This window comes from Acipenser ruthenus, chromosome 51 (genome assembly GCF_902713425.1).
Source record: "Acipenser ruthenus chromosome 51, fAciRut3.2 maternal haplotype, whole genome shotgun sequence".
In the NCBI taxonomy this organism is placed as follows: Eukaryota; Metazoa; Chordata; class Actinopteri; order Acipenseriformes; family Acipenseridae; genus Acipenser; species Acipenser ruthenus.
In genome coordinates, this window is record NC_081239.1 from 3,219,219 (window position 1) to 3,234,575 (window position 15,357).

A 15,357-nucleotide genomic window follows, 5' to 3' on the forward strand; every position below is an offset into this window, starting at 1 on the left:
CAGCAACATAAATGCCAGGAGTGCCATTATGATTACCCACTCTACCAGCTGAGATACCGATGGGTGGCTGAGTGAGTTTCTCGTTGATTACAATACACAGGCAACAAAAGGCTGGGAAGCTCAGGTGACTGCAGTAGTATTTAGCTGCCCCCCATTAATTTTGCTGAGTGTGCATTAACAGTGCTTGTTGAGCACAGGGGCCAGTGGCGCAATGGATAACGCGTCTGACTACGAATCAGAAGATTGTAGGTTCGACTCCTACCTGGCTCGTGACTTTTGTTGCATGCATTTTGTCCCTCGGCTATTTGAATGAAATTCTTTTTCTCAAGTAACACTCTAATTTGATCATTTTCCAACATATTTCTTAAAGAAAAAGCATTCATTGGAGAATAAGAGCATGGAGCCAGATACTTCTCACATGCTAAGCAAGAGCATTACCACTTGAACTAATTCCCCATGCTAGACAAGATAAGACATGGGAGCTGCACACACCTATTCAAAGAAATTTCACTTATTCTGATATGATGATGAAGTTTTGACAGCTGTTTTAGATTTCATTCCTTCTCTTTGTCCCTATCATTACATGTAAAAACAGTGAAAGCATACAAACAGAAATTGTCATCAAACCAGAATTGAACCAGCAACATAAATGCCAGGAGTGCCATTATGATTACCCACTCTACCAGCTGAGCTATCAATGGGTGACTGAGTGAGTTTCTCGTGGATTACAATACACAGGCAACAAAAGGCTGGTAAGTTCAGGTGACTGCAGTAGTATTTAGCTGCCCCCCATTAATTTTGCTGAGTGTGCATTAACAGTGCTTGTTGAGCACAGGGGCCAGTGGCGCAATGGATAACGCGTCTGACTACGAATCAGAAGATTGTAGGTTCGACTCCTACCTGGCTCGTGACTTTTGTTGCATGCATTTTGTCCCTCGGCTATTTGAATGAAATTCTTTTTCTCAAGTAACACTCTAATTTGATCATTTTCCAACATATTTCTTAAAGAAAAAGCATTCATTGGAGAATAAGAGCATGGAGCCAGATACTTCTCACATGCTAAGCAAGAGCATTACCACTTGAACTAATTCCCCATGCTAGACAAGATAAGACATGGGAGCTGCACACACCTATTCAAAGAAATTTCACTTATTCTGATATGATGATGAAGTTTTGACAGCTGTTTTAGATTTCATTCCTTCTCTTTGTCCCTATCATTACATGTAAAAACAGTGAAAGCATACAAACAGAAATTGTCATCAAACCAGAATTGAACCAGCAACATAAATGCCAGGAGTGCCATTATGATTACCCACTCTACAAGCTGAGCTATCAATGGGTGACTGAGTGAGTTTCTCGTGGATTACAATACACAGGCAACAAAAGGCTGGTAAGTTCAGGTGACTGCAGTAGTATTTAGCTGCCCTCCATTAATTTTGCTGAGTGTGCATTAACAGTGCTTGTTGAGCACAGGGGCCAGTGGCGCAATGGATAACGCGTCTGACTACGAGTCAGAAGATTGTAGGTTCGACTCCTACCTGACTTGTGACTTTTGTTGCATGCATTTTGTCCCTCGGCTATTTGAATGAAATTCTTTTTCTCAAGTAACACTCCAATTTGATCATTTTCCTACATATTTGTTAAAGAAAAAGCATTCATAGGAGAATAAGAGCATGGAACCCGATACTTCTCACATGCTAAGCAAGAGCATTAGCACTTGAACTAATTCCCCATGCTGGACAAGATAAGACATTGGAGCTGCACACACCTATTCAAAGAAATTTCACTTATTCTGATATGATGATGAAGTTTCGACAGCTGTTTTAGATTTCATTCCTTCTCTTTGTCCCTATCATTACCAGTAAAAACAGTGAAAGCATACAAACAAAAATTGTCATCAAACCAGAATTGAACCAGCAACATAAATGCCAGGAGTGCCATTATGATTACCCACTCTACCAGCTGAGATACCGATGGGTGGCTGAGTGAGTTTCTCGTTGATTACAATACACAGGCAACAAAAGGCTGGGAAGCTCAGGTGACTGCAGTAGTATTTAGCTGCCCCCCATTAATTTTGCTGAGTGTGCATTAACAGTGCTTGTTGAGCACAGGGGCCAGTGGCGCAATGGATAACGCGTCTGACTACGAATCAGAAGATTGTAGGTTCGACTCCTACCTGGCTCGTGACTTTTGTTGCATGCATTTTGTCCCTCGGCTATTTGAATGAAATTCTTTTTCTCAAGTAACACTCCAATTTGATCATTTTCCAACATATTTCTTAAAGAAAAAGCATTCATTGGAGAATTAGAGCATGGAGCCAGATACTTCTCACATGCTAAGCAAGAGCATTGCCACTTGAACTAATTCCCCATGCTAGACAAGATAAGACATGGGAGCTGCACACACCTATTCAAAGAAATTTCACTTATTCTGATATGATGATGAAGTTTCGACAGCTGTTTTAGATTTCATTCCTTCTCTTTGTCCCTATCATTACCAGTAAAAACAGTGAAAGCATACAAACAGAAATTGTCATCAAACCAGAATTGAACCAGCAACATAAATGCCAGGAGTGCCATTATGATTACCCACTCTACCAGCTGAGATACCGATGGGTGGCTGAGTGAGTTTCTCGTTGATTACAATACACAGGCAACAAAAGGCTGGGAAGCTCAGGTGACTGCAGTAGTATTTAGCTGCCCCCCATTAATTTTGCTGAGTGTGCATTAACAGTGCTTGTTGAGCACAGGGGCCAGTGGCGCAATGGATAACGCGTCTGACTACGAATCAGAAGATTGTAGGTTCGACTCCTACCTGGCTCGTGACTTTTGTTGCATGCATTTTGTCCCTCGGCTATTTGAATGAAATTCTTTTTCTCAAGTAACACTCTAATTTGATCATTTTCCAACATATTTCTTAAAGAAAAAGCATTCATTGGAGAATAAGAGCATGGAGCCAGATACTTCTCACATGCTAAGCAAGAGCATTACCACTTGAACTAATTCCCCATGCTAGACAAGATAAGACATGGGAGCTGCACACACCTATTCAAAGAAATTTCACTTATTCTGATATGATGATGAAGTTTTGACAGCTGTTTTAGATTTCATTCCTTCTCTTTGTCCCTATCATTACATGTAAAAACAGTGAAAGCATACAAACAGAAATTGTCATCAAACCAGAATTGAACCAGCAACATAAATGCCAGGAGTGCCATTATGATTACCCACTCTACCAGCTGAGCTATCAATGGGTGACTGAGTGAGTTTCTCGTGGATTACAATACACAGGCAACAAAAGGCTGGTAAGTTCAGGTGACTGCAGTAGTATTTAGCTGCCCCCCATTAATTTTGCTGAGTGTGCATTAACAGTGCTTGTTGAGCACAGGGGCCAGTGGCGCAATGGATAACGCGTCTGACTACGAGTCAGAAGATTGTAGGTTCGACTCCTACCTGACTTGTGACTTTTGTTGCATGCATTTTGTCCCTCGGCTATTTGAATGAAATTCTTTTTCTCAAGTAACACTCCAATTTGATCATTTTCCTACATATTTCTTAAAGAAAAAGCATTCATAGGAGAATAAGAGCATGGAACCCGATACTTCTCACATGCTAAGCAAGAGCATTAGCACTTGAACTAATTCCCCATGCTGGACAAGATAATACATGGGAGCTGCTCACACCTATTCAAAGAAATTTCACTTATTCTGATATGATGATGAAGTTTTGACAGCTGTTTTAGATTTCATTCCTTCTCTTTGTCCCTATCATTACATGTAAAAACAGTGAAAGCATACAAACAGAAATTGTCATCAAACCAGAATTGAACCAGCAACATAAATGCCAGGAGTGACGTTATGATTACCCACTACCAGCTGAGATACCGATGGGTGGCTGAGTGAGTTTCTCGTTGATTACAATACACAGGCAACAAAAGGCTGGGAAGCTCAGGTGACTGCAGTAGTATTTAGCTGCCCCCCATTAATTTTGCTGAGTGTGCATTAACAGTGCTTGTTGAGCACAGGGGCCAGTGGCGCAATGGATAACGCGTCTGACTACGAATCAGAATATTGTAGGTTCGACTCCGACCTGGCTCGTGACTTTTGTTGCATGCATTTTGTCCCTCGGCTATTTGAATGAAATTCTTTTTCTCAAGTAACAGTCCAATTTGATCATTTTCCAACATATTTCTTAAAGAAAAAGCATTCATTGGAGAATTAGAGCATGGAGCCAGATACTTCTCACATGCTAAGCAAGAGCATTGCCACTTGAACTAATTCCCCATGCTAGACAAGATAAGACATGGGAGCTGCACACACCTATTCAAAGAAATTTCACTTATTCTGATATGATGATGAAGTTTCGACAGCTGTTTTAGATTTCATTCCTTCTCTTTGTCCCTATCATTACCAGTAAAAACAGTGAAAGCATACAAACAGAAATTGTCATCAAACCAGAATTGAACCAGCAACATAAATGCCAGGAGTGCCATTATGATTACCCACTCTACCAGCTGAGCTATCAATGGGTGACTGAGTGAGTTTCTCGTGGATTACAATACACAGGCAACAAAAGGCTGGTAAGTTCAGGTGACTGCAGTAGTATTTAGCTGCCCCCCATTAATTTTGCTGAGTGTGCATTAACAGTGCTTGTTGAGCACAGGGGCCAGTGGCGCAATGGATAACGCGTCTGACTACGAGTCAGAAGATTGTAGGTTCGACTCCTACCTGACTTGTGACTTTTGTTGCATGCATTTTGTCCCTCGGCTATTTGAATGAAATTCTTTTTCTCAAGTAACACTCCAATTTGATCATTTTCCTACATATTTCTTAAAGAAAAAGCATTCATAGGAGAATAAGAGCATGGAACCCGATACTTCTCACATGCTAAGCAAGAGCATTAGCACTTGAACTAATTCCCCATGCTGGACAAGATAATACATGGGAGCTGCACACACCTATTCAAAGAAATTTCACTTATTCTGATATGATGATGAAGTTTCGACAGCTGTTTTAGATTTCATTCCTTCTCTTTGTCCCTATTATTACATGTAAAAACAGTGAAAGCATACAAACAGAAATTGTCATCAAACCAGAATTGAACCAGCAACATAAATGCCAGGAGTGCCATTATGATTACCCACTCTACCAGCTGAGCTATCAATGGGTGACTGAGTGAGTTTCTCGTGGATTACAATACACAGGCAACAAAAGGCTGGTAAGTTCAGGTGACTGCAGTAGTATTTAGCTGCCCCCCATTAATTTTGCTGAGTGTGCATTAACAGTGCTTGTTGAGCACAGGGGCCAGTGGCGCAATGGATAACGCGTCTGACTACGAATCAGAAGATTGTAGGTTCGACTCCTACCTGGCTCGTGACTTTTGTTGCATGCATTTTGTCCCTCGGCTATTTGAATGAAATTCTTTTTCTCAAGTAACACTCTAATTTGATCATTTTCCAACATATTTCTTAAAGAAAAAGCATTCATTGGAGAATAAGAGCATGGAGCCAGATACTTCTCACATGCTAAGCAAGAGCATTACCACTTGAACTAATTCCCCATGCTAGACAAGATAAGACATGGGAGCTGCACACACCTATTCAAAGAAATTTCACTTATTCTGATATGATGATGAAGTTTTGACAGCTGTTTTAGATTTCATTCCTTCTCTTTGTCCCTATCATTACATGTAAAAACAGTGAAAGCATACAAACAGAAATTGTCATCAAACCAGAATTGAACCAGCAACATAAATGCCAGGAGTGCCATTATGATTACCCACTCTACAAGCTGAGCTATCAATGGGTGACTGAGTGAGTTTCTCGTGGATTACAATACACAGGCAACAAAAGGCTGGTAAGTTCAGGTGACTGCAGTAGTATTTAGCTGCCCTCCATTAATTTTGCTGAGTGTGCATTAACAGTGCTTGTTGAGCACAGGGGCCAGTGGCGCAATGGATAACGCGTCTGACTACGAGTCAGAAGATTGTAGGTTCGACTCCTACCTGACTTGTGACTTTTGTTGCATGCATTTTGTCCCTCGGCTATTTGAATGAAATTCTTTTTCTCAAGTAACACTCCAATTTGATCATTTTCCTACATATTTGTTAAAGAAAAAGCATTCATAGGAGAATAAGAGCATGGAACCCGATACTTCTCACATGCTAAGCAAGAGCATTAGCACTTGAACTAATTCCCCATGCTGGACAAGATAAGACATTGGAGCTGCACACACCTATTCAAAGAAATTTCACTTATTCTGATATGATGATGAAGTTTCGACAGCTGTTTTAGATTTCATTCCTTCTCTTTGTCCCTATCATTACCAGTAAAAACAGTGAAAGCATACAAACAAAAATTGTCATCAAACCAGAATTGAACCAGCAACATAAATGCCAGGAGTGCCATTATGATTACCCACTCTACCAGCTGAGATACCGATGGGTGGCTGAGTGAGTTTCTCGTTGATTACAATACACAGGCAACAAAAGGCTGGGAAGCTCAGGTGACTGCAGTAGTATTTAGCTGCCCCCCATTAATTTTGCTGAGTGTGCATTAACAGTGCTTGTTGAGCACAGGGGCCAGTGGCGCAATGGATAACGCGTCTGACTACGAATCAGAAGATTGTAGGTTCGACTCCTACCTGGCTCGTGACTTTTGTTGCATGCATTTTGTCCCTCGGCTATTTGAATGAAATTCTTTTTCTCAAGTAACACTCCAATTTGATCATTTTCCAACATATTTCTTAAAGAAAAAGCATTCATTGGAGAATTAGAGCATGGAGCCAGATACTTCTCACATGCTAAGCAAGAGCATTGCCACTTGAACTAATTCCCCATGCTAGACAAGATAAGACATGGGAGCTGCACACACCTATTCAAAGAAATTTCACTTATTCTGATATGATGATGAAGTTTCGACAGCTGTTTTAGATTTCATTCCTTCTCTTTGTCCCTATCATTACCAGTAAAAACAGTGAAAGCATACAAACAGAAATTGTCATCAAACCAGAATTGAACCAGCAACATAAATGCCAGGAGTGCCATTATGATTACCCACTCTACCAGCTGAGATACCGATGGGTGGCTGAGTGAGTTTCTCGTTGATTACAATACACAGGCAACAAAAGGCTGGGAAGCTCAGGTGACTGCAGTAGTATTTAGCTGCCCCCCATTAATTTTGCTGAGTGTGCATTAACAGTGCTTGTTGAGCACAGGGGCCAGTGGCGCAATGGATAACGCGTCTGACTACGAATCAGAAGATTGTAGGTTCGACTCCTACCTGGCTCGTGACTTTTGTTGCATGCATTTTGTCCCTCGGCTATTTGAATGAAATTCTTTTTCTCAAGTAACACTCTAATTTGATCATTTTCCAACATATTTCTTAAAGAAAAAGCATTCATTGGAGAATAAGAGCATGGAGCCAGATACTTCTCATATGCTAAGCAAGAGCATTACCACTTGAACTAATTCCCCATGCTAGACAAGATAAGACATGGGAGCTGCACACACCTATTCAAAGAAATTTCACTTATTCTGATATGATGATGAAGTTTTGACAGCTGTTTTAGATTTCATTCCTTCTCTTTGTCCCTATCATTACATGTAAAAACAGTGAAAGCATACAAACAGAAATTGTCATCAAACCAGAATTGAACCAGCAACATAAATGCCAGGAGTGCCATTATGATTACCCACTCTACCAGCTGAGCTATCAATGGGTGACTGAGTGAGTTTCTCGTGGATTACAATACACAGGCAACAAAAGGCTGGTAAGTTCAGGTGACTGCAGTAGTATTTAGCTGCCCCCCATTAATTTTGCTGAGTGTGCATTAACAGTGCTTGTTGAGCACAGGGGCCAGTGGCGCAATGGATAACGCGTCTGACTACGAATCAGAAGATTGTAGGTTCGACTCCTACCTGGCTCGTGACTTTTGTTGCATGCATTTTGTCCCTCGGCTATTTGAATGAAATTCTTTTTCTCAAGTAACACTCTAATTTGATCATTTTCCAACATATTTCTTAAAGAAAAAGCATTCATTGGAGAATAAGAGCATGGAGCCAGATACTTCTCACATGCTAAGCAAGAGCATTACCACTTGAACTAATTCCCCATGCTAGACAAGATAAGACATGGGAGCTGCACACACCTATTCAAAGAAATTTCACTTATTCTGATATGATGATGAAGTTTTGACAGCTGTTTTAGATTTCATTCCTTCTCTTTGTCCCTATCATTACATGTAAAAACAGTGAAAGCATACAAACAGAAATTGTCATCAAACCAGAATTGAACCAGCAACATAAATGCCAGGAGTGCCATTATGATTACCCACTCTACAAGCTGAGCTATCAATGGGTGACTGAGTGAGTTTCTCGTGGATTACAATACACAGGCAACAAAAGGCTGGTAAGTTCAGGTGACTGCAGTAGTATTTAGCTGCCCTCCATTAATTTTGCTGAGTGTGCATTAACAGTGCTTGTTGAGCACAGGGGCCAGTGGCGCAATGGATAACGCGTCTGACTACGAGTCAGAAGATTGTAGGTTCGACTCCTACCTGACTTGTGACTTTTGTTGCATGCATTTTGTCCCTCGGCTATTTGAATGAAATTCTTTTTCTCAAGTAACACTCCAATTTGATCATTTTCCTACATATTTGTTAAAGAAAAAGCATTCATAGGAGAATAAGAGCATGGAACCCGATACTTCTCACATGCTAAGCAAGAGCATTAGCACTTGAACTAATTCCCCATGCTGGACAAGATAAGACATTGGAGCTGCACACACCTATTCAAAGAAATTTCACTTATTCTGATATGATGATGAAGTTTCGACAGCTGTTTTAGATTTCATTCCTTCTCTTTGTCCCTATCATTACCAGTAAAAACAGTGAAAGCATACAAACAAAAATTGTCATCAAACCAGAATTGAACCAGCAACATAAATGCCAGGAGTGCCATTATGATTACCCACTCTACCAGCTGAGATACCGATGGGTGGCTGAGTGAGTTTCTCGTTGATTACAATACACAGGCAACAAAAGGCTGGGAAGCTCAGGTGACTGCAGTAGTATTTAGCTGCCCCCCATTAATTTTGCTGAGTGTGCATTAACAGTGCTTGTTGAGCACAGGGGCCAGTGGCGCAATGGATAACGCGTCTGACTACGAATCAGAAGATTGTAGGTTCGACTCCTACCTGGCTCGTGACTTTTGTTGCATGCATTTTGTCCCTCGGCTATTTGAATGAAATTCTTTTTCTCAAGTAACACTCCAATTTGATCATTTTCCAACATATTTCTTAAAGAAAAAGCATTCATTGGAGAATTAGAGCATGGAGCCAGATACTTCTCACATGCTAAGCAAGAGCATTGCCACTTGAACTAATTCCCCATGCTAGACAAGATAAGACATGGGAGCTGCACACACCTATTCAAAGAAATTTCACTTATTCTGATATGATGATGAAGTTTCGACAGCTGTTTTAGATTTCATTCCTTCTCTTTGTCCCTATCATTACCAGTAAAAACAGTGAAAGCATACAAACAGAAATTGTCATCAAACCAGAATTGAACCAGCAACATAAATGCCAGGAGTGCCATTATGATTACCCACTCTACCAGCTGAGATACCGATGGGTGGCTGAGTGAGTTTCTCGTTGATTACAATACACAGGCAACAAAAGGCTGGGAAGCTCAGGTGACTGCAGTAGTATTTAGCTGCCCCCCATTAATTTTGCTGAGTGTGCATTAACAGTGCTTGTTGAGCACAGGGGCCAGTGGCGCAATGGATAACGCGTCTGACTACGAATCAGAAGATTGTAGGTTCGACTCCTACCTGGCTCGTGACTTTTGTTGCATGCATTTTGTCCCTCGGCTATTTGAATGAAATTCTTTTTCTCAAGTAACACTCTAATTTGATCATTTTCCAACATATTTCTTAAAGAAAAAGCATTCATTGGAGAATAAGAGCATGGAGCCAGATACTTCTCACATGCTAAGCAAGAGCATTACCACTTGAACTAATTCCCCATGCTAGACAAGATAAGACATGGGAGCTGCACACACCTATTCAAAGAAATTTCACTTATTCTGATATGATGATGAAGTTTTGACAGCTGTTTTAGATTTCATTCCTTCTCTTTGTCCCTATCATTACATGTAAAAACAGTGAAAGCATACAAACAGAAATTGTCATCAAACCAGAATTGAACCAGCAACATAAATGCCAGGAGTGCCATTATGATTACCCACTCTACCAGCTGAGCTATCAATGGGTGACTGAGTGAGTTTCTCGTGGATTACAATACACAGGCAACAAAAGGCTGGTAAGTTCAGGTGACTGCAGTAGTATTTAGCTGCCCCCCATTAATTTTGCTGAGTGTGCATTAACAGTGCTTGTTGAGCACAGGGGCCAGTGGCGCAATGGATAACGCGTCTGACTACGAGTCAGAAGATTGTAGGTTCGACTCCTACCTGACTTGTGACTTTTGTTGCATGCATTTTGTCCCTCGGCTATTTGAATGAAATTCTTTTTCTCAAGTAACACTCCAATTTGATCATTTTCCTACATATTTCTTAAAGAAAAAGCATTCATAGGAGAATAAGAGCATGGAACCCGATACTTCTCACATGCTAAGCAAGAGCATTAGCACTTGAACTAATTCCCCATGCTGGACAAGATAATACATGGGAGCTGCTCACACCTATTCAAAGAAATTTCACTTATTCTGATATGATGATGAAGTTTTGACAGCTGTTTTAGATTTCATTCCTTCTCTTTGTCCCTATCATTACATGTAAAAACAGTGAAAGCATACAAACAGAAATTGTCATCAAACCAGAATTGAACCAGCAACATAAATGCCAGGAGTGACGTTATGATTACCCACTACCAGCTGAGATACCGATGGGTGGCTGAGTGAGTTTCTCGTTGATTACAATACACAGGCAACAAAAGGCTGGGAAGCTCAGGTGACTGCAGTAGTATTTAGCTGCCCCCCATTAATTTTGCTGAGTGTGCATTAACAGTGCTTGTTGAGCACAGGGGCCAGTGGCGCAATGGATAACGCGTCTGACTACGAATCAGAATATTGTAGGTTCGACTCCGACCTGGCTCGTGACTTTTGTTGCATGCATTTTGTCCCTCGGCTATTTGAATGAAATTCTTTTTCTCAAGTAACAGTCCAATTTGATCATTTTCCAACATATTTCTTAAAGAAAAAGCATTCATTGGAGAATTAGAGCATGGAGCCAGATACTTCTCACATGCTAAGCAAGAGCATTGCCACTTGAACTAATTCCCCATGCTAGACAAGATAAGACATGGGAGCTGCACACACCTATTCAAAGAAATTTCACTTATTCTGATATGATGATGAAGTTTCGACAGCTGTTTTAGATTTCATTCCTTCTCTTTGTCCCTATCATTACCAGTAAAAACAGTGAAAGCATACAAACAGAAATTGTCATCAAACCAGAATTGAACCAGCAACATAAATGCCAGGAGTGCCATTATGATTACCCACTCTACCAGCTGAGCTATCAATGGGTGACTGAGTGAGTTTCTCGTGGATTACAATACACAGGCAACAAAAGGCTGGTAAGTTCAGGTGACTGCAGTAGTATTTAGCTGCCCCCCATTAATTTTGCTGAGTGTGCATTAACAGTGCTTGTTGAGCACAGGGGCCAGTGGCGCAATGGATAACGCGTCTGACTACGAGTCAGAAGATTGTAGGTTCGACTCCTACCTGACTTGTGACTTTTGTTGCATGCATTTTGTCCCTCGGCTATTTGAATGAAATTCTTTTTCTCAAGTAACACTCCAATTTGATCATTTTCCTACATATTTCTTAAAGAAAAAGCATTCATAGGAGAATAAGAGCATGGAACCCGATACTTCTCACATGCTAAGCAAGAGCATTAGCACTTGAACTAATTCCCCATGCTGGACAAGATAATACATGGGAGCTGCACACACCTATTCAAAGAAATTTCACTTATTCTGATATGATGATGAAGTTTCGACAGCTGTTTTAGATTTCATTCCTTCTCTTTGTCCCTATTATTACATGTAAAAACAGTGAAAGCATACAAACAGAAATTGTCATCAAACCAGAATTGAACCAGCAACATAAATGCCAGGAGTGCCATTATGATTACCCACTCTACCAGCTGAGCTATCAATGGGTGACTGAGTGAGTTTCTCGTGGATTACAATACACAGGCAACAAAAGGCTGGTAAGTTCAGGTGACTGCAGTAGTATTTAGCTGCCCCCCATTAATTTTGCTGAGTGTGCATTAACAGTGCTTGTTGAGCACAGGGGCCAGTGGCGCAATGGATAACGCGTCTGACTACGAATCAGAAGATTGTAGGTTCGACTCTGACCTGGCTCGTGACTTTTGTTGCATGCATTTTGTCCCTCGGCTATTTGAATGAAATTCTTTTTCTCAAGTAACAGTCCAATTTGATCATTTTCCAACATATTTCTTAAAGAAAAAGCATTCATTGGAGAATTAGAGCATGGAGCCAGATACTTCTCACATGCTAAGCAAGAGCATTACCACTTGAACTAATTCCCCATGCTAGACAAGATAAGACATGGGAGCTGCACACACCTATTCAAAGAAATTTCACTTATTCTGATATGATGATGAAGTTTTGACAGCTGTTTTAGATTTCATTCCTTCTCTTTGTCCCTATCATTACATGTAAAAACAGTGAAAGCATACAAACAGAAATTGTCATCAAACCAGAATTGAACCAGCAACATAAATGCCAGGAGTGCCATTATGATTACCCACTCTACCAGCTGAGCTATCAATGGGTGACTGAGTGAGTTTCTCGTGGATTACAATACACAGGCAACAAAAGGCTGGTAAGTTCAGGTGACTGCAGTAGTATTTAGCTGCCCCCCATTAATTTTGCTGAGTGTGCATTAACAGTGCTTGTTGAGCACAGGGGCCAGTGGCGCAATGGATAACGCGTCTGACTACGAGTCAGAAGATTGTAGGTTCGACTCCTACCTGACTTGTGACTTTTGTTGCATGCATTTTGTCCCTCGGCTATTTGAATGAAATTCTTTTTCTCAAGTAACACTCCAATTTGATCATTTTCCTACATATTTCTTAAAGAAAAAGCATTCATAGGAGAATAAGAGCATGGAACCCGATACTTCTCACATGCTAAGCAAGAGCATTAGCACTTGAACTAATTCCCCATGCTGGACAAGATAATACATGGGAGCTGCTCACACCTATTCAAAGAAATTTCACTTATTCTGATATGATGATGAAGTTTTGACAGCTGTTTTAGATTTCATTCCTTCTCTTTGTCCCTATCATTACATGTAAAAACAGTGAAAGCATACAAACAGAAATTGTCATCAAACCAGAATTGAACCAGCAACATAAATGCCTACCCACTCTACCAGCTGAGATACCGATGGGTGGCTGAGTGAGTTTGCTAAGCAAGACTCACTCACATTCAAAGAAATTTCACTTATTCTGATATGATGATGAAGTTTTGACAGCTGTTTTAGATTTCATTCCTTCTCTTTGTCCCTATCATTACCAGTAAAAACAGTGAAAGCATACAAACAAAAATTGTCATCAAACCAGAATTGAACCAGCAACATAAATGCCAGGAGTGCCATTATGATTACCCACTCTACCAGCTGAGATACCGATGGGTGGCTGAGTGAGTTTCTCGTTGATTACAATACACAGGCAACAAAAGGCTGGGAAGCTCAGGTGACTGCAGTAGTATTTAGCTGCCCCCCATTAATTTTGCTGAGTGTGCATTAACAGTGCTTGTTGAGCACAGGGGCCAGTGGCGCAATGGATAACGCGTCTGACTACGAATCAGAAGATTGTAGGTTCGACTCCTACCTGGCTCGTGACTTTTGTTGCATGCATTTTGTCCCTCGGCTATTTGAATGAAATTCTTTTTCTCAAGTAACACTCCAATTTGATCATTTTCCAACATATTTCTTAAAGAAAAAGCATTCATTGGAGAATTAGAGCATGGAGCCAGATACTTCTCACATGCTAAGCAAGAGCATTACCACTTGAACTAATTCCCCATGCTAGACAAGATAAGACATGGGAGCTGCACACACCTATTCAAAGAAATTTCACTTATTCTGATATGATGATGAAGTTTCGACAGCTGTTTTAGATTTCATTCCTTCTCTTTGTCCCTATCATTACCAGTAAAAACAGTGAAAGCATACAAACAGAAATTGTCATCAAACCAGAATTGAACCAGCAACATAAATGCCAGGAGTGCCATTATGATTACCCACTCTACCAGCTGAGATACCGATGGGTGGCTGAGTGAGTTTCTCGTTGATTACAATACACAGGCAACAAAAGGCTGGGAAGCTCAGGTGACTGCAGTAGTATTTAGCTGCCCCCCATTAATTTTGCTGAGTGTGCATTAACAGTGCTTGTTGAGCACAGGGGCCAGTGGCGCAATGGATAACGCGTCTGACTACGAATCAGAAGATTGTAGGTTCGACTCCTACCTGGCTCGTGACTTTTGTTGCATGCATTTTGTCCCTCGGCTATTTGAATGAAATTCTTTTTCTCAAGTAACACTCCAATTTGATCATTTTCCAACATATTTCTTAAAGAAAAAGCATTCATTGGAGTATTAGAGCATGGAGCCAGATACTTCTTACATGCTAAGCAAGAGCATTGCCACTTGAACTAATTCCCCATGCTAGACAAGATAAGACATGGGAGCTGCACACACCTATTCAAAGAAATTTCACTTATTCTGATATGATGATGAAGTTTCGACAGCTGTTTTAGATTTCATTCCTTCTCTTTGTCCCTATCATTACCAGTAAAAACAGTGAAAGCATACAAACAGAAATTGTCATTAAAACCAGAATTGAACCAGCAACATAAATGCCAGGAGTGCCATTATGATTACCCACTCTACCAGCTGAGATACCGATGGGTGGCTGAGTGAGTTTCTCGTTGATTGCAATACACAGGCAACAAAAGGCTGGGAAGCTCAGGTGACTGCAGTCGTATTTAGCTGCCCCCCATTACTTTTGCTGAGTGTGCATTAACAGTGCTTGTTGAGCACAGGGGCCAGTGGCGCAATGGATAACGCGTCTGACTACGAATCAGAAGATTGTAGGTTCAACTCCTACCTGGCTCGTGACTTTTGTTGCATGCATTTTGTCCCTCGGCTATTTGAATGAAATTCTTTTTCTCAAGTAACACTCCAATTTGATCATTTTCCAACATATTTCTTAAAGAAAAAGCATTCATTGGAGAATAAGAGCATGGAACCCGATACTTCTCACATGCTAAGCAAGAGCATTACCACTTGAACTAATTCCCCATGC

At 40.7% G+C, this 15,357-nt stretch overlaps 15 non-coding genes across 15 annotated transcripts; all 15 read left to right on the plus strand.

Annotated features, from left to right (window-relative positions):
• The first annotated feature begins 197 nt into the window (after positions 1-197).
• trnar-acg (transfer RNA arginine (anticodon ACG)) lies at positions 198-270 on the plus strand. The gene has a single exon. It is a non-coding gene; the product is annotated as a tRNA-Arg (tRNA).
• Positions 271-835: 565 nt separating this feature from the next.
• trnar-acg (transfer RNA arginine (anticodon ACG)) lies at positions 836-908 on the plus strand. Its single transcript has one exon. It is a non-coding gene; the product is annotated as a tRNA-Arg (tRNA).
• Positions 909-2,111: 1,203 nt separating this feature from the next.
• trnar-acg (transfer RNA arginine (anticodon ACG)) lies at positions 2,112-2,184 on the plus strand. The gene has a single exon. It is a non-coding gene; the product is annotated as a tRNA-Arg (tRNA).
• A 565-nt stretch (positions 2,185-2,749) lies between these two features.
• Positions 2,750-2,822, plus strand: trnar-acg (transfer RNA arginine (anticodon ACG)). The gene has a single exon. It is a non-coding gene; the product is annotated as a tRNA-Arg (tRNA).
• A 1,201-nt stretch (positions 2,823-4,023) lies between these two features.
• trnar-acg (transfer RNA arginine (anticodon ACG)) lies at positions 4,024-4,096 on the plus strand. The gene has a single exon. It is a non-coding gene; the product is annotated as a tRNA-Arg (tRNA).
• A 1,203-nt stretch (positions 4,097-5,299) lies between these two features.
• On the plus strand, positions 5,300-5,372 carry trnar-acg (transfer RNA arginine (anticodon ACG)). Its single transcript has one exon. It is a non-coding gene; the product is annotated as a tRNA-Arg (tRNA).
• Positions 5,373-6,575: 1,203 nt separating this feature from the next.
• Positions 6,576-6,648, plus strand: trnar-acg (transfer RNA arginine (anticodon ACG)). The gene has a single exon. It is a non-coding gene; the product is annotated as a tRNA-Arg (tRNA).
• Positions 6,649-7,213: 565 nt separating this feature from the next.
• On the plus strand, positions 7,214-7,286 carry trnar-acg (transfer RNA arginine (anticodon ACG)). Its single transcript has one exon. It is a non-coding gene; the product is annotated as a tRNA-Arg (tRNA).
• Positions 7,287-7,851: 565 nt separating this feature from the next.
• Positions 7,852-7,924, plus strand: trnar-acg (transfer RNA arginine (anticodon ACG)). Its single transcript has one exon. It is a non-coding gene; the product is annotated as a tRNA-Arg (tRNA).
• Positions 7,925-9,127: 1,203 nt separating this feature from the next.
• On the plus strand, positions 9,128-9,200 carry trnar-acg (transfer RNA arginine (anticodon ACG)). The gene has a single exon. It is a non-coding gene; the product is annotated as a tRNA-Arg (tRNA).
• A 565-nt stretch (positions 9,201-9,765) lies between these two features.
• Positions 9,766-9,838, plus strand: trnar-acg (transfer RNA arginine (anticodon ACG)). Its single transcript has one exon. It is a non-coding gene; the product is annotated as a tRNA-Arg (tRNA).
• A 1,201-nt stretch (positions 9,839-11,039) lies between these two features.
• Positions 11,040-11,112, plus strand: trnar-acg (transfer RNA arginine (anticodon ACG)). The gene has a single exon. It is a non-coding gene; the product is annotated as a tRNA-Arg (tRNA).
• A 2,705-nt stretch (positions 11,113-13,817) lies between these two features.
• trnar-acg (transfer RNA arginine (anticodon ACG)) lies at positions 13,818-13,890 on the plus strand. Its single transcript has one exon. It is a non-coding gene; the product is annotated as a tRNA-Arg (tRNA).
• Positions 13,891-14,455: 565 nt separating this feature from the next.
• trnar-acg (transfer RNA arginine (anticodon ACG)) lies at positions 14,456-14,528 on the plus strand. The gene has a single exon. It is a non-coding gene; the product is annotated as a tRNA-Arg (tRNA).
• A 566-nt stretch (positions 14,529-15,094) lies between these two features.
• On the plus strand, positions 15,095-15,167 carry trnar-acg (transfer RNA arginine (anticodon ACG)). Its single transcript has one exon. It is a non-coding gene; the product is annotated as a tRNA-Arg (tRNA).
• Positions 15,168-15,357: the final 190 nt, after the last annotated feature.